The sequence below is a fragment of the Cupressus sempervirens genome, chromosome 2, assembly GCF_028749045.1.
Source record: "Cupressus sempervirens isolate cs-2001-9-10 chromosome 2, ASM2874904v1, whole genome shotgun sequence".
Taxonomy (NCBI): Eukaryota; Viridiplantae; Streptophyta; class Pinopsida; order Cupressales; family Cupressaceae; genus Cupressus; species Cupressus sempervirens.
Window position 1 is genome coordinate 666862855 of NC_143119.1, and position 17855 is coordinate 666880709.

The following is a 17855-nucleotide window of genomic DNA, read 5'->3' on the forward strand; positions in this document are numbered from 1 at the left end:
AGGTTAAGCTTCATTCTGAAGATAATCTTAAAAAGCTTATCAATTTCAGTATCTAGGTGGTATATCTAGATTCCCTAAGGTTACGCTTCATTCTGGAGATAATGTTAAAAAGATTATCAATTTTGGCATCTAGTTGTTCTATCTAGATTCCCTAAAGTTAAACTTTGTTTTGGAGATAACTTTAAAAAGCTTATCAATTACTCTCCATACCATTAATTATGGAACCAATCTCATTTCTTGATTTGTGCTTCATACTTTTGATTTCTTTGAATCAAACATGCTGCTCACACATTCATTCAAAGAGGGGAAAATATAATACCCCAAAATTGGCACATTGCCATGCTAAACCAATTATGATCTATTTGATCAATGCTAAGTCCTTTTTTATTAGGTAATTTTGATTCTAATAATCACTATAGTATCAAATGCAAAAAATTCCTAATCTGTATTGATTATACTCTTTATTTAATTCCTAAGTATTGGCTTAAATTAGCTACATTAAACCTATTAATTAAGTCTAATTTAATTATAAGTCTTCATAGTTTAGTAAAATTAAAATTACCCTTTTAGCTAATGTACAAGCGAATTAAATGTCTATTATCTAATAAGATAATATCCTCATTTTGATTATTGAGTTTAATTATTCAATTAATTAAGATTATGCATTTATGAGGTCATATTCAATTTTTTAAAATTAAATATAGTCTCCAAATTCTCTGTTCATTTCAGAAATGGAAACTCTAAGTGAATTGGAATTGGAAATAGAATTAATTTAGTTTACTCTTTCTCACACTCAAAAGAGAACTAGTTAAATTTCCATGACACTTAGAAGTGAATCAGTTAACTTCATCTACACAAGGTTGTTTCCACTCTAACTAAATCTCATTTCCAATCTCAACTGTTCGTTCAAATTGATCTCAACCGTTGATCAATTCTTGAATTCTATTTAAGAAACCTTCAATTCCTCATTATAGAGGTTGATAATTGAGAGTATCAAACATATGTTAAATTAATCAGTCAAGCATTTGCTTTCATAGCATTGTTTTTCTAGCATAATAAGCTCATTCTAGTTTTAAAATGCATAAAATTTAGTATAATTTTCTCTCTTTTATTTCTAGATTAATTGTATACATTTAGCTTTAAATTTTCATATCATCTAGCTTAAATAAATCCTCCATTCTAGAAGTTTGGATGCTAGCTTCTTGATCTGAGAGCAATAGCATAATCAATCTAGTTAGAAGGCAATAGATTGAACTCTTCGACATCTTGAATGAACAATCTCATATTTATTCTGAGAAGATCTCTCAAATAATGATCATGTTGAAGTGTGTATGAAGATCAAGGCCCACATTTCCCACATACACTTGGAAAGATCATATTCATGATCTTTCATCACTCTCTTCCATGCTTGATCTAGTTCTGTACATAAAACACTTTTCATTCTACTTGAATGGTAAAAATTTTCAGCTATAACCCTCACAACAAATTTGATTAATGGATCAAAAATATTTTTAATGGACAAACCTCATCCATTCCACTTTGGACCTATGTTTGCCTCAACTTCCTCTTGACTCAAGCATCACATGGTTTTCTTCTTATCCAGGGTTAAATAGCCTATACCCTTGTGAATCATTTTCTTTGTGATCTCCATGGGTCCATTCTGTAACCAAAACTTCATATCATGAATTCTACATAGAACATTTTTAATCCATTCAATCTTTAAATTCCTTGGAAAATTTAGGGCACGAGTCAACCCTTTCCTTTCAACAACTTTAAATGTATCCTTCAAGATTCCTTCATTACATAACTTCTCATATGCTGCTCTTATCTCATAATCTCCACTTCTTTGATCTTACACATATAACAGCTCCTTACATCATGGGATATAATAATTTAGTGTGGTGTCAAGGATAACACACCCATTGAATCTCCTTTCATTGGAATTTCTTGAATAGCACAAAATTTTGGTGCAGGACAAGCATCACTCTTTACCAATTGGATTTTGCTAACATCTTAGCTCATTTTTATGGTAGATGAAGCTGTCATTTTCTTTGTTGGGGTTTGAAGTATTTTTTCTCTCCTCTCCATTACTTGGCATAGTTCAAATCTTCACTTGTTTAAGCTTCTCATCCAAATCACTCTTGAAATGTCTCCAAAATTTGATATATACCTTCTTTTGATTGATTTAGGGTCTTCATTAATGTTGTCTACTCAGGTAGGTGGAAGCTAGTTGTCTCATTCAACTTTGGCTCCTTTGAACTAGGTCTTTACTTTTCATCTTGGTCTCTATACCAGTTTGCTTCTAAAGTGCTCGGTCAACATAGATAATTTTAATTGATGTTTGACGTCCTTTCCAAAATATGTTCTTATGCATCTTCATAAATGCAAATATGAACTTTTGCACATTTCATGTAAGGAACTAATGTATAATATATTAATTAAATATATAGTTCCATACATACCTTTCTTGCTTAGTTTGAGATGTCATGATCACCTTCTCCATTGGATTGGGTGACCTCAACTCCATTTGCTCCAATATTTGCATCTTCTACTTTCTTTTTCCATTTTAATTCATCTCCTTCTTTATTTGTTTAATTTCTACTTTACCTTTACCTTTGTCTTTTATTCTATTTTTTGATTATACATGAGTCCTGCAGTTATTTTTTGTATGTCCAAACTTGTGACATTTGGAACATGCATCATTAGGTGCATAATAATGTCTTTGATTTGTCGAATAAGGTAATTTTTGAGATTTGCATTCGTATGCTCTATGCTAATCCTTTTGATAGTTATAGCGATGTCTTTCAAATCTAGGTGTACTAGATACATTCCTCATTCTTGACCTACACTCTTGTATTTGATGCCCTTGTTTCTTGTAGTAAAAAACCAATAAATTTAGGTTTGGGATTTTGCATACCATGTTTTCTTTGACAAATATTTGTAGTATGACCAATTTTCCCACAGTGATAACATGTTGTTTGGTTCATTAACTTTGCATTTCTTAGTTCTTCATTCCTAGATGATTCTCCTTGCTCGGTGTATGGATGTCCTTACCAATCAATATTGCTTGATGACTTCATAAGTTCTTTAAAGTATTTCATTGCATCTTTTAGTTTGTTGAATCTCTCTATAGATTCTTTCTTAGTTCTCATCTCATTCTTTAGTATGTCCTTCTTCCATTTGAGATTTTCTATTTCACATCCTTATGATTCAATTCTCGCTTTAAAAGAATTAGTTGATTCATCATGTTCAGTTGAGTCTTGGTGAGCTTTTTCACATCTGATATCCTTTCTTCAAGTCTGGTAGCCATTACTCTTTTGTCTTCCTTAGCCATATCCCATTGTTATTCAACTTTCTTCTTTTTCTTGGTCACCTCACATATTCTTACTGATTGGATTTCATGTTCTCTTTTCAGTTCACTTATTTCTTTATTTAGGAGTTTGTTCCTTTCAAGTAGATCTGCAAATGCTTTCTCATTTGGATTGATTGATTCAAACAATCCTTTAGTCTCAACTTATTCATAGGATTTTTTTAAAATCTTGGATAGCTAATTCCTTTCTTCTTTTAAGGGTTTTCTTCAGATATTATCTTTCTTTATCAAGTTTTTGCAGTGTGAGCTTGATGTCAAATTCCTAATTGTCAATAACCTTTTCTAGTTTAAAAGCCTCCATCTTGGAGATCTAATCTCCAATCAATTAAGATTTTATTAGAGAACCAATGCTATGATACCAATTTTTGGTATATGGAAGTATAAATAGGATAAAAAGATAGTAAGAGGGGGGTGAATAAAAATCTTAAGTAGTTTTACTTTTCAACAATTCATTCACACATTCACTAGTAGTCTTATGCATGTAAAACTTGTAATACTAAACTTGTTGTAAAATGTAAATCTAATCTATCACATGCATGAAACTAAACAAATAATAAAATATTTTTTACCCACAAATCCTCCAATGAAGTTAAAATTGGGGTGGGGATGATACCCACAAATCTTCACTACTACAATAATAACGTTAACATGTTAGGGTTACAATATTTGATCATAATATATGATCTACCCTATGAGGGGTCTTCCTTGTTAAAAGAACTTGAGACTGCTACGTCTCACCTCATTAGAGGATTTATAACTTACAATAAAATAAGGACTCCATTAGGAGATTTACAAAGATTTGTTAAGATCACCCTGTAAAGAGATTTACTCTAGTTCAAGTTGATTAGAGATGATTTTGTATCCGACTCTTGGTATGCTCTGTAAGATAATCTTGAGTATTCTCTTTGCAAAGTAATACTCTCTTCTAATCTATTTAAAATTTTCTTCCCCTTCACTACCTTGATTAGGTCACTTAGTCTTGTAAGAGATAACATAAAACTTCCACTAACTTCTAGTATGATCTTGATCCTTCACTTCACCATTTGACACATATCACTCCTTATCTATCACAGTGATCATATGACTTCATACTCTCTCTTCCTTTGATCTTTTCTCCTTACTCTCCTCATCACATGATCAAGGTTAAACTCTTCTCTATTTGAAGAATTTTGTAAAGAGTTTTCTAGATGCTTTCATATTTTGTTGCTTCATCTGGATCATTGATCACAAAACATAGGGATCTATGATCCACATCATAAATGCATAAAATTCTTTGTAACAACCTATATAGATATTAAATGTTCCTTCCATGTCATCTTGAAAATTATTTACCTCAGAATCTGTATCATTGCTAACTTTTACATATACTCTGCATTGCTTTCCAGTTATTATTTTTTGATACTCGACATTGTTGATGCTTGGTCTGTATTGTGCTCGACACATACTATGTAACTCAACACATATATGCTTTAGATTCTCGGTAGGTGTTGAGGTCAGCTTGTAGAGAAAATAATTGGTGACCATACACATACTCAGCTTCTATAGAGCTTAGTATAGATATACTTATGTACATGACTTGGGCTATATAGAGTAGCTCGGTCATAGTGATGATCATCTACCTCTGCTTAGTAAATGAATAAATGTTTAGCACTAATAGACAAACATAGTTAGAAATATTGACTATATATATGTATATATGTATATATATATATATATATATATATATATGTATATATATATATGTATGTATATATGTATGTATATGTATATATATATATGTATATATATGTATATATAATATATATGTATATATGTACATATATATGTATATATGTACATATATGTATATATATGTTTATATGTACATATATGTATATATATGTACATATATATATATACATAAATATGGTATACATACATATATATATATGTATATGTGTGTGTATATATATATACACACACACATATACATATATATATATATATATATACATATATATATATATATATACACGTATACATATATATATATACATATATATATACATATATACATATATACATGCATATATATATATATACATATATACATGTATATATATATATATATATACATATATATATGTATATATATACATATATATATGTATATATATATATATATATACACCAATTTTAATCAGTCTACAAATATAGTCATAGTTAGTAAAAATCAAAGGATTTGTTTTAGTTTCACAACACATGCTCCATTTCTCCTAGAAAATGGGGACCCCCTAGTAAATTATTTTTCTCCCAAACTCCTAGTCTACGGCCTAGGTCATTTTGGGACTCCACCTGGAGTCTAGGTCTAGCCCTTGTCCTCTAACCAAGAAAAAATTAGTGTCAACACTAGGAAAAAGTGAGTGATTGAGAGTCTTTTTGTGCTAAAAGGTGCACTAACACACCTAGCACACATTCACACCCACCTAGGGTGCACAAGTGTGCTACATGCACAAGTGTACACTTACCTAGGCCTATATAAGCCTAGGTACCCCCTTCCCTCTCCTCACTATTTTCTTCGCACTCCATAGAACTACATATCCTCACCTTCAAAGGTGTGCTTCCAAATCTACAAGCACAAAACCACCAAGTGTTAGAACACCAAAGGTGTGTATATGTGCATCTCCTCAAGATGTGCATATACACACATTTGTATACAGAAAAACCTAAAATGTTAAGCAACAAAAAAGAACCTAACTGCAACATCAAGGAAAGGTGCACATGTGCGCACCTTTTTACAATAATATACCTTAAGGCACAATAAGAAAAGAATCAACCTTGCCCTTCATTGCACTTGTACAAAGTGCATGTGCACAATTGCATACATACACACCTTACCAAGGTGTGTACATGTGCAGGTATGCAATTGCACAAAAATAGTCTAAAGAATGCTATTTGGCACACCTAAGTGGTTTTTCAAGGCTTTGGTATTCTGGGTTTGATGTTTTAGAAGTTAGGGCTTGTTTAGGGTTTAATTTTCAACTTTTTGGACTAATGATTTTCTCATGTGTATAGATAAAATAGAATCCTTGTCATTCTCACTTGCAGAGAAGATTACTCCAAAACCCATTATTTTTAAGCTTCAAGGTGCACCAAAGAAATCACGTTTTAGTATAGACATTCCAAGATCACAGATACTAATTTGGGACACATCATTTGGAATGAATTCCTTGTAATCTACAATAATCCTAAAGAGAAGTCCACAATAGTGTCGACACTTATTAGATCAAGGTTGGTGAATACCACATCACATCCCACACTCGTGTAGTCTTTTGAGGTCAACATGGCTCTCGTCAAAAGCTATGTGTCTAAAGAAAGAGTTGTTAAAAGTGTCACTGGGGAGATAGTCTTAGACCTTAGACCTAGGAATATTGAGAAAGTATTCCATATCCCTAGAATTGATAAGTATGTAAAGATAACTTATGATTGGGTAGAAGGCCACATAGATCATGCAATCATCATCTTTTATTAATAGAACATCAGTAGGAGTTAGAGTCAAAAAGGTAGACATGACTAGGGGGTATATGAAGGATGACATCGGATATGCCATTGTACTTTTTAGTAGAATCATGGGTCTACTAGCAACTGAGAATCTTCATATCTTGATTTTCTATTTCATAGAGACCATCATAACAACCAAAACACCAATTGACTAGGCCACAATGCTGAGTGAAAACCTAGATGAATAGCTGGTAAGAGTTTACAAAAAGGAGAGCATGTAAGATGCCAATGCCTAGCCCTATGTGGTATATCCTCAATTGGTAAAAAGGAAGCTCTCAAATCAAAGAAAGGAGTACTGAATAGTAAGTGATGCTTTTATATTTGTAATCATCTAATTTATAGAGGGTGATTATGCTAAAAGGATGTCAATAGAGGTAGCAACAAGGATCATAGAGATTGGCACCTACTACATACGATTCAAAAAATTTACTTACCTAAGGGTAAATGGTACTATGGTGAATCCAAAGAAACTCTTGAGATATCCATCAAATAGGCTCATCTTAATGGAGATTGCTAGATAGCTCACATCTGCATATGACATAGTGAGAAAACAACATAAGAAGACATGGGTATAACTTATTACTATGGGTGCATTTGTGGTCAAGAAGAAACAAGATATTGTGACCTTTGATTTAGAGTGAGATCAATATCCTTTGGAAGATTACAACTCCCCTCGTCTTTATTTTGATAATATTGGTAGAGTTCAACATTTGGCAGGGAAGTAGTTTGTGCATGAAGATGCTATAGAAGACCAGGACTTTCTTACACATATTATCATCCCTTCTCCACATGCTGACATTGAGAACTTGACCCCTATAAACTATTAAATCAAGGAGGTTCTACTAAGGAGACCCATAGTAGATACTGCCAAATTATTATTCACTACAGGTATAAAGGAATTGTTTAGGTGCATTGATGAAGATGAGTCCAAGTTGATAATGTTGAGGAGACAATGATATTATGAGAGGCTATTTACATGGATTAGTGGGCCCCATTGACTTGGATAATCCAAAGACCACTCTTGTTACAACATTAGAGAGGAGAGATAGGAGAGTGTATAGATAGATTCATTTTTAGATGCATGTCAGAGATGGCATGACAATTTTTAGGACAAAGGTGTACAAATTATAGAAGTTAATTTGGACCTATTACACCATATTTAGTCTAGTGTGGATAAATTGGTATCTATATTGAACCAAGATTTTAGGCTTATGGATGAGGTACATAACTGGGGAAAAGACCTTCAAGCACTTCAATCAATGAAAGATCAAAGGTATTGTATGCTCATGGTGGTGTACTCAATGAAAGAACATGAAAAATTGGAGGATTGGATAGAATAAATTGTGGCTAGTAATAAAGTAATGGAAACATTACATGATGGGATACAGAAGCTGAAGGATCAAACACAAGAGCAGATTTTGGAAGCTAAGAAGTATTAAAACAATTTCTTCCTTGACATTTTTAAAGATGATTCTAAGGCCAAACTCATTCCAGTCAAATTAGTTGTCCAACAGTTCTAAAAAACCTTTGAAGATGCCTTATCAAAAGAAGATATTAGACAATCATTCAGAACTGAAGAGAAATTAGTGGAGCTAGACACTAAACTTGAGGTTTTTACTGCAACACATACAGAAGTTAGTAATTATCAACTTGTAGTAAAAGATAAGTATGAAGATTTGGATTTTTTGGATGCTACTCAAATGATGTAGATTATAGAGAAATTTAAGAGAAAACATCCAAACATAACTCTAGAATAAAAGCGAAGAAAACCCAAAAGCTAGAAATGTAGTTTTGACACTTGGAAAAAATTTGGATTTTTTGAACCTACTGCCAAGGTGTGTAGGGTATGTAAGGTGCATTTACAATTTCAAAGAAGTAATAGTGCACTGACAGTTAACTAGCAGTTGCTAATTTAGAGCTTTCTATGCATTGAAAACACATTTTGATGGTAGTTCAACTCCTAGAAATGCCTAGAGAAGATCAAGCTTTTATTTTTAGAGCCTCCAGTGACTCTCATATCCTCTTGCAACTTCCTTCTTCTTATGTACTTCTTCTTTCCTTGTTTTAAGACATGTAAAGGCTCATGCACCCATTAATTGATTAAAAAAGGGTGGAGTCCTACTTAACAACATTTAGAGAGTTAGTTTGTATATAATTAGTTTTATTTTTATTAAGTTTAAGCATATGTTTGCATTAAGAGATCTCTCATTCTCAACACAAATTGAGGAGAGGATTTCTTATAAAAACATGGATGTAATATGTACTCTAGGCCATTATTTTGATGCAATAATATATGCTATTGGTGCTCTCATTATGAGTGTAGTTATTCTTCCTGGAGTGTGTTATTTTTGTGAATTCTTGTTCATGAATAATAATGGAGCCAATGGTTTTGTTGTGTTGATTTGATTGTGTGATCTTTTAGTTCTAGTATTTTGTACATGTTGAAAAACTTCACTAATGTACTGAGTTGGAGAAGAGATCACCTTATTTTTCTACATAGCTTCTTATCTCACATTAGGAACCTTTCTATGGCCTTGCAATTCGATGAGAAGTGAAACATCTTTTGATTTTTACTAAGTTCCCTTTGATGATTGCATCTGTGGATTTGAAAGTGTTGCTCCTATTTTCATTGGTTTTCTACCTAATCTTTTCAATGACACTCACAGACGTGTTGTTACTATGGTTTATATCTGTTAGGAATTTCCCTTTCATGTTATTTTATTTCATCTCTCATTACCTTATCTTTTTTATTTTCTTTACTAACATTTGGTTAAATTAGGAATTCATATAGTTGCATTGTTAGATTGCACTCATTATAAAACAAAAAATGCCAAAAAAAAATCTCTTTTGTGGTTGCATTTTGAGATAGCAAGCAGATTGAACATCTAATCTGAAATTGTTTAGAACTAGCAAAGGCCTCCCTATGAACAAACACATTTATCTTCAACTGAGCGGATTTCAATAGGTTGTAAGAATGCTTGGAACCTTGAAGATGATTCCAAATTAGCTTTTCAAGAGAGGAGTTTGGAAGGACTGTTACCATTAAGCATCGTGCAAAATGACAGCTCAATAGGAATGTCCTCAAAGTTTTCATCTTCATGTCCTCAAAGTTTTCATCTTCATCCCTATTAGTTGTATTAGTAACAACGAGTGGTACCAAATTTTATACACCTACAAATCCATGTTCCTAGCTGATGCATTCAGAATAATTTTCAGCAATTCAATGGCAACAAAATATTAGTCCCTAGTGTGTAGTGTCTAATTGCAAGAATTGTTAATCATAACAGAATGTAGGGATTGTGTCTTTTCTATCCTCTTGCTACCATGCATAGTTTTTCTACTACGCCTAAAATCATATATTTAACATAAAAATTAGAGACAAATTATGAATAAAATATGTATATATAAAATTTAAACAAGAAAAACTATATGTGATAAAAAATACACATCAACCTATTATTCCTAAAATACTCTATATGGTACTACTTGACTCATTCTTGATGATGTGCTAACTTTGTTTGATATAAAATATGTCTTCTACCCTTCAACAACATCATGTGTTTTATTCATGTGAACTCCCTTATAATTCATGTAATATTTTCATGGAAGATGCCTGATGCAACCTTGAACACCATCATAGTCACCTTTGACATGCCCACTCTCAAAGAAACCCCATACATGTTGTATATTTTCATTAACGATGATATCTACAAATTTTATAAAATGGTCTAGATGATTTAAACTGTGGCACACCCACTTGACATGATCAACTACTATTTTTTTTGAAATATTATATACTAGGTATATAACCATACTACAATTCATAATGTGTCTTGCCAACTCTTTTCTTCACTTCTACCTTATTCATTTTGTATATTCTAGTGCTAATGGATTCTTCCAATACATCTCCTTGAATCATTATTGTTCTGGCTACATCAACTATGATCTTTTTCCCTCTTTCTCTAATCCCATTGTGTTGCAGAGTTCATGCTACTAACATTTATCTTTTAATTCTATTATTCTTACCATATTCTATAAAATTCTATGATGTAAACTCTCATCCTTTGTTAGATATTGAACACAATAAGCTATTAATGGTTTCATTATCAACAAGTTCTTTGAACACTTTAAATTTGTAGAAAGATTCAAATCTTCACCTTCAAGAAAGTTAGCAATATTATTTTTGAATAATCATCAATAAATAACATAATTATTTATCACCATGATGTTAGCCCCGACTAATAATGTTGTTAATATATGTGAGTCATATTAGTTGTTATGTTATCATTAATGTCAAGCCTTAATTGGTGAGACATTATTCAAATTCGATAGAGTATTATATCAGTTTATTGATGAAGAGTATCGGAAGAAAGAATAATGATGATGCAAGTGTTGATAAGTATATGATATTCAATGTGCACTAAAATGAGTTAGACTCTAACAATATAATGTTGGTTTGAATATTTTACATGATTTGATTAAGTGTTGAGATCATATATAAGCAAGATAGTTTTGTCGATGAATGGAGAGTCCTAGTACTAACCAAGTTACTACAATGGTTAGCAAGCACCTAATGAAGAAGTGAAGGATGTATAGTATTAACCAAGAAAGAATAGTGTTAAGCAAGCCTAGTATTGACCAAGAAAAGTGTAGTGTTGACCAAGAAAGGAAAGGAACAATAGTTTGGAAAATATTTAATCTAAGGATGATATTTGTTGAAAATAAAGATTGTTCAAGAAGTTTCAAAGATAAGGATGAAGTTAGCTATGAGATCAATGATTGGAGAAATTCAAAGAAGATCCGATTAAGGAGATTTGATTATTTTAATTGAATCATAAATTTCAAGATGAAGGTGTGATACTCAAATGTCTAGATTCAATGAGTCTAAGATGGATGAAGATCGCACGAGTGTGCTTAAGTGACAAAACATAGGTGAATTTGGTGAAGTGGCATAAAATTTTCTATTTAAGGGATGAAAGCATTGTTCATTGTTGCTAATCAAGTTGAAGAATAAGATTGATAGCCAAGTGATTACTAAGAAGAACTACATGGTGAAGATCAAGAAAGAGAAATGCTAAGTTGATGTGTGAACAAGTGGACTAGCCAAAAGGGAGTAGATGAAAGATAGAGGATGAACTAAGGAAAGAGATATAGCACAATAAAAATATGAACAAGAAAAGGTAGTATTATTTGAAACATATCATTTCACTATTACTCTCTAACTATTGTAGTAGAAAAAATCTTAACTAAGTGGATCCAATAGTCTTATTTGTAAATCTATTCTATGGTGACATTATGTTGACAAATATTTGTAAGTCCTTTAGAGAATTCCACTCTATAGATACTCAGGAGTGATAAGGTCTAGATGATCTTTGGTTAAACTCCTCTAACAATGTCACATTAACAATGTGTACACAACCTTTAACAAGGTTGGATCCTAATAGAGATCACTTCAAAAATGTGAAATTTTTGGGTTTTCAGTCACAAGTGGTTTTTCCCTTAATATGGTTCCTATGTTAAAATGATTGTGTCAAATTGTGTATGTTCTTATTATGTTGTATGTTATTTTCATGTTTATTGTTTACTATTGAAAATTAGTATACACAGAAAGTTTACTTCGATACTTGGTAGATGAAGGTAATAGTTTGTTGGAAGATTAAGTTGAATGTTTCATATGTTTACCAAGCTAGTGATCTAAAAGTTAAAAGAGTTTAAGTTTGTGTAAAAGTGTTTAAAGGCTTGTAGGATAACTATTTATAATTAATTTACCCCGCCCCCCTCCCTCTTAATTATCTAACACATGGTAGCTTCTCGTTCTTGGCCATAATGATTAGTATGTACCAAATCAAATATGTTCTCGGATGAAAATGTCTTAATCATGAAAGTAGAACTTGTTAAGTTACCCAACTAACATTCATTGCACATTGTATGGTCTAGCTTTTCTAGTTACAACAATTCCCTAACTGTATTTGACTTACTCACCTTGACCAAACTATCAAAATTCACATGACATAACCTTCTATGTCATAGTTTTCCTTTTGATAGCAATTAGATCTCTTGGGCTTCCAAGTATCCTACATATACCTCCTTTAAGCTCAAGGGGATATCCTTTAATATTCAATTGAATGATACTCAATAGATTGTGTTTTAGACCTTATACTAAGTAAACATCATTGATATTACTTTTTCTATTCAAAGAAATTGAACTTTTTCCTTTTACCAAGTAAGATGAGTTATTCCCAAACATGACCACACCACTATCAATTTTTTTTAGCTTTATGAAATGGATTCTATCACTAGTCATTTGACGTAAGCTTACCTTATAAATGACACAATCATTATTGTGTTCCATGTGTAAAACTATTTTTTTCTCACCTTCTAAGGTCTCTTCTTTCACTACATCAAATACCACCTCTTCTTCTTCATTATCTTTAGATCTTTCATCAATTACTCGTTCATTGATTACAACATAACATACCTTCTACTCACTATTTGTATAAGTGGAAAAAATATGTCATATCTTACTGCATGAAAACAAATTCAATGGTAACTTTATTTTATACTTATTGATACCTCTAAGAAGTCCCTTTACAAGTAGTGCTCCAAGTTCTTGTTAGGATCGAGCAACACTATGGGAGAGGAGTGAATCATTCTTCAACACTTTCAAACCAATTTACAACTTTATAACTTAACCATAAACATCCACATGAAACAATACATGAAAGTAAACCATAAAAATTTAAAGAACTTATAACACCATTTTTTTTTTTGAGAAAACCCTTGCCAAGAGAAAGCCCTAATGGGGATCATATGGGCACAACTATGAACTAATATGAAAGTTCTTTGCTAAGAGGTTTGATTTGGTATGAGTCATTACATTGCATTTAACAAATTAGTCCTTGTTAGAGGACTTGATCTTATTAGAGGTCTCAACCCTTTTTTGAGTTGTATTACAAAATCACTATCCAATTACAAAGACAATAATTACAATATTAAAATGACCATGTTAACATCACAATATGTTATTAGTCTTTAATTAAGATCTCATATGATGTAATCTAATATAAAGGCTTGATTATAAAAAACATAACATCATCGTAGAATTAACACTGATATCACATACAAAATCTATCTTTCCTTTATATCCTTCATTTTTCATCTATTCAATTAGCTAGGAAAAAAACTCTTAACATAATGTGTGGCATGAACTCCAAAAAGAAATATAACATGGTGCTATCTAAATGTAAATGATGTAGGGGCATCTAAGGTTCCTGAAGATTTTAGCATTTTTGATGGAAGACTGGAGATGCTCGATCATGTCTATGGTGCTTCTTGGTTAGAGTCTTGACTGAACGGGCTCAATTGGGAGGATTGATATTCAGTGGAATTGTACTTTTCAATTGAGGAAGTCTTTCTCAGTCCTTATTTTGGTATTCCTAGTTGTAGTGTTGAATGAGGAGCTTGGTTATTGATAGAGCTTGGTTGCTGAAGGAGCTCGATGATGAAGGAGCATCCAGAGGTATAAGGGCAATCCTATGTCATCCAAAAAATGTACTTAGATGTAGTTTCTATTTCATATGTTTTCATTTTTGGATACCCATTTGGGTCAAATAAAGGTTCCAACTCTCACAGTTCCATGATTAGTGTTCTGGGTTAGAGTTTTTAATCACCTTGGGATACGTGTAAATGCTGAGAAAATAGGAGTATGTAATTGAGCCATTATTTTGGTGCACTATAAGGTGTAAATTGGCCAAATGAATGTAATTTTAATTTAGAGCATTCCAAAAAAAGAATCAGGTCAAAAGGCCCCACGATTTGAAACTTATTGCAGTTTTTCGATTTCTGGAGACCTCCTCAGAATGCTTCAAAGTTAGGTTAGGGGCATTAAATGACCTCAAAAAGGATTGAAAAATGAGGGACAAGATTAGCTTGTTCATAGGGCTATAGAACGCTTCGAGAGCTTTTCAAAAATGTAAACGGTTCATTAATCGGAGCTACAGTTCAAAAGTTATGCCCCCTGGAAGTTCGGTTATTGTTTTTGGATTCTTCTAATTTTGTGCCAACGTCTAATGTAGCTTTTGGAGCCTCCTATTTGGTTGGTGGATGACATCTAGCACTTTCTAGAATGTATTCCTCATCCTTAACCATCCAGGGTCTATTTAAGAACATTTTTGGCATTGTAAAAGGCAGTTTGGAGTGGAGTTTGAGAGAAGGTATTGGGAGAAGAAATTATCTCTAGTTTTATGCTATCGTAAGCCCATAGGGCCTATTTTGGAGTCTATTTCTTTGCACTAAGTGTACTAGCATATTTTCATAGTTAATAAATTTCCCTTTCCTATTGTGTCCATTCTAAGCTCGGGTTGTGTCCCCATCAAATGGTATCAGAGCTAGTTTTCCTGAGTGTGTAGACAGAGCACCGACTATGAGGCAGTTTGCACTAGAACTGTGTGGTTGTGGGTTCGAGTTTAAGAAGATGCCTCCCTTAAGAGAGCATGGCAGAAGGGCTAGAGCTATTAATCCTAAGGAGGTTAGAGCCCTCCAAAGGTAGGTCGAAGCATTGAAAGAGGAGCTTCGTAGGGGAACAAATGTTGCTGCAGGTGATGAAAGTGAGGATGACAGTGAAGAAGAAGAAATTGGACCAGAAGGGGAATTTGATGGGAAGTTCTGAATCAGGCAAAGGAAAGGCTTTTTAGGGCCATTACTAAGTTTGTGAAAATACCTACAATTGATGTGGGTGTATTTTTAGGAAATATGAAACTAGGTGAGTTGATCGACTAGATAAATGAACTGGAAGAGTACTTTGAGTATGAGGATATCAGGGATCTAGATAGGGTTAAGTTTGCAAAGGCCAAACCGAAAGGCCATGCCAAAATCTGGTGGCAAGAGGTCCAATTGGAAAGAAATAGAAGAGGAAAGGATAAGATCACAAGGTGGGATTGCATGGTGGACAAACTAAAGAAGCAGTTCATTCTCGTTGTCTATGAGCTTGATTTGTTTAAGAAGATGCATGGGTTAAAGCAAGCAGGAAAATAAGTCCAAGAATATATAGAGGAGTTTTACTGAATTCTAATTAGAGTAGGGCATGTAGAAGCAAATAAGGAGAAGGTTGCTCATTATATTAGTGGGTTGCGACCTAGCATCCAGGAGGAATTAAGTTTGGTAAGAATGACCAGCATTGAAGAGGCATACCAATTTTCCCTATGAGTTGAAGAGAAGCTAAATAAAAGGTTTGAAGGGAGACAAAGAGGGCATGGTCAAGGAGGAAGGGGTAGTGGTAGGTCATCTGGAGGCTGAAATGAAACCCAAAAGAAAAATGAAGATGTGGGTACTAATAGGAACCAGAGGAATGAGGGTTTCAACCGCTCCCATGACCAAAACTTTGGAAATCAGAGAGGAAGAGGTAGAGGACATGGACAAGGAAGAGGAGGCTTTCATGGTACCTATTTCCATTGCAATGAAGAAGGTCATTGTGCCTTTGAATGCCCTCAATGACAAGGAAGGATAGATAGGAGAGCTGAGGGTCAAGCTAGCGTTGCTCATGTGGATGAGGATGGATAGTCATCACATTTAGAGGATGCAAAAAGAGAAGAGACTTTAGTAAATGAAAGGGTCCTACTAAGTGGTGAGATTGAACCAAGACAAAGAAGGGGTCTATTTCATACCAGCTGCAAGTGTGAGGATAAATGTTGTGATGTGATCATTGATGGTGGTAGCACTGATAACTTGGTATCAGAGGAGATGGTCTCAAAGCTGAAGCTCAAGAGGGAGAAACACCCCCAGCCCTATCGGATTGCTTGAATGAAGGATGATCATAATGTCCTGGTAAGTGAACAATGTTTAGTGAAATTCAAAATTGGGAGTTACCATGATGAAGTTCTCTATGATGTTATTCCAATGGATGTTTGCCATCTATTGATGGGTAGACCGTGGAATTTTGATAGGCATGCAGTACATGATGGTCATGCAAACACATACTCTCTAACAAAGGATGGAGTTCTCCACAAACTAAAGCCCATGAAAAAGGAAGGCGAAAAGGTATGTAGCAGTGCTAGGATTTGTCTTGTTGATGGAAGGAAGTTTTTAGACGGCATGAAACATCATCATATGTGCTATGCTTTGATCCCTAGGAAAGATAAAGAAGGTAGTAGTGAAATACCACTTGAAGTTTCAGATGTACTAGGTGAGTTTGGAGATATCATTTTTGATAATGTTCTAGAAGGATTGCCACCAGTAAGGAAAATCGGTCATTAGATAGATTTAATTCTAGGAGCTAGTTTGCCTAACAAGGCTGCTCATAGGATGACTCCTACTGAAACTGAGGAGCTAAATAGACAGGTTCAGGAGCTATTGAGGAAGGGCTTGATTCAAGAGAGCCTAAGTCCATGTGTAGTACCTGTAGTACTAGCACCAAAGAAGGATGGAGAGTGGAGGATGTGTATAGACTCTTGAGCTATAAATAGGATAACCATCAAGTATTAATTTCCTTTGCCAAGAATGGATGATCTTATGGATTACTTGAGTGGAGCTCAATACTTCACAAAGATAGATCTCAAGAGTGACTATCATCAAATATGGATACAAGAAGGAGATGAGTGGAAAACAACCTTCAAGACCAAGGAGGGTCTTTATGAGTGGTTTGTCATGCCCTTTGGATTGATGAACAGACCTTGGAGTTAGTCTACTTGGGGTTTTTTATATCATCTGAAGGTCTCAAAATGGATCTAGAGAAGGTAAAAACCATCTTGGAATGGCCTACTCCAAGGTCTGCTACTGAGGTAAGATCATTTCATGGTCTGGTTAGTTTTTATAGGAAGTTTATTAAGAATTTCAGTGGCATATGTGCACCCCTGACTGACACAATAAGAGGGGATAGAAAAGAGTTCAAATGGACAGCAGCAGCTGCGAGAAGTTTTGAATTGCTGAAGAAGAAGGTGATAGAACAGCC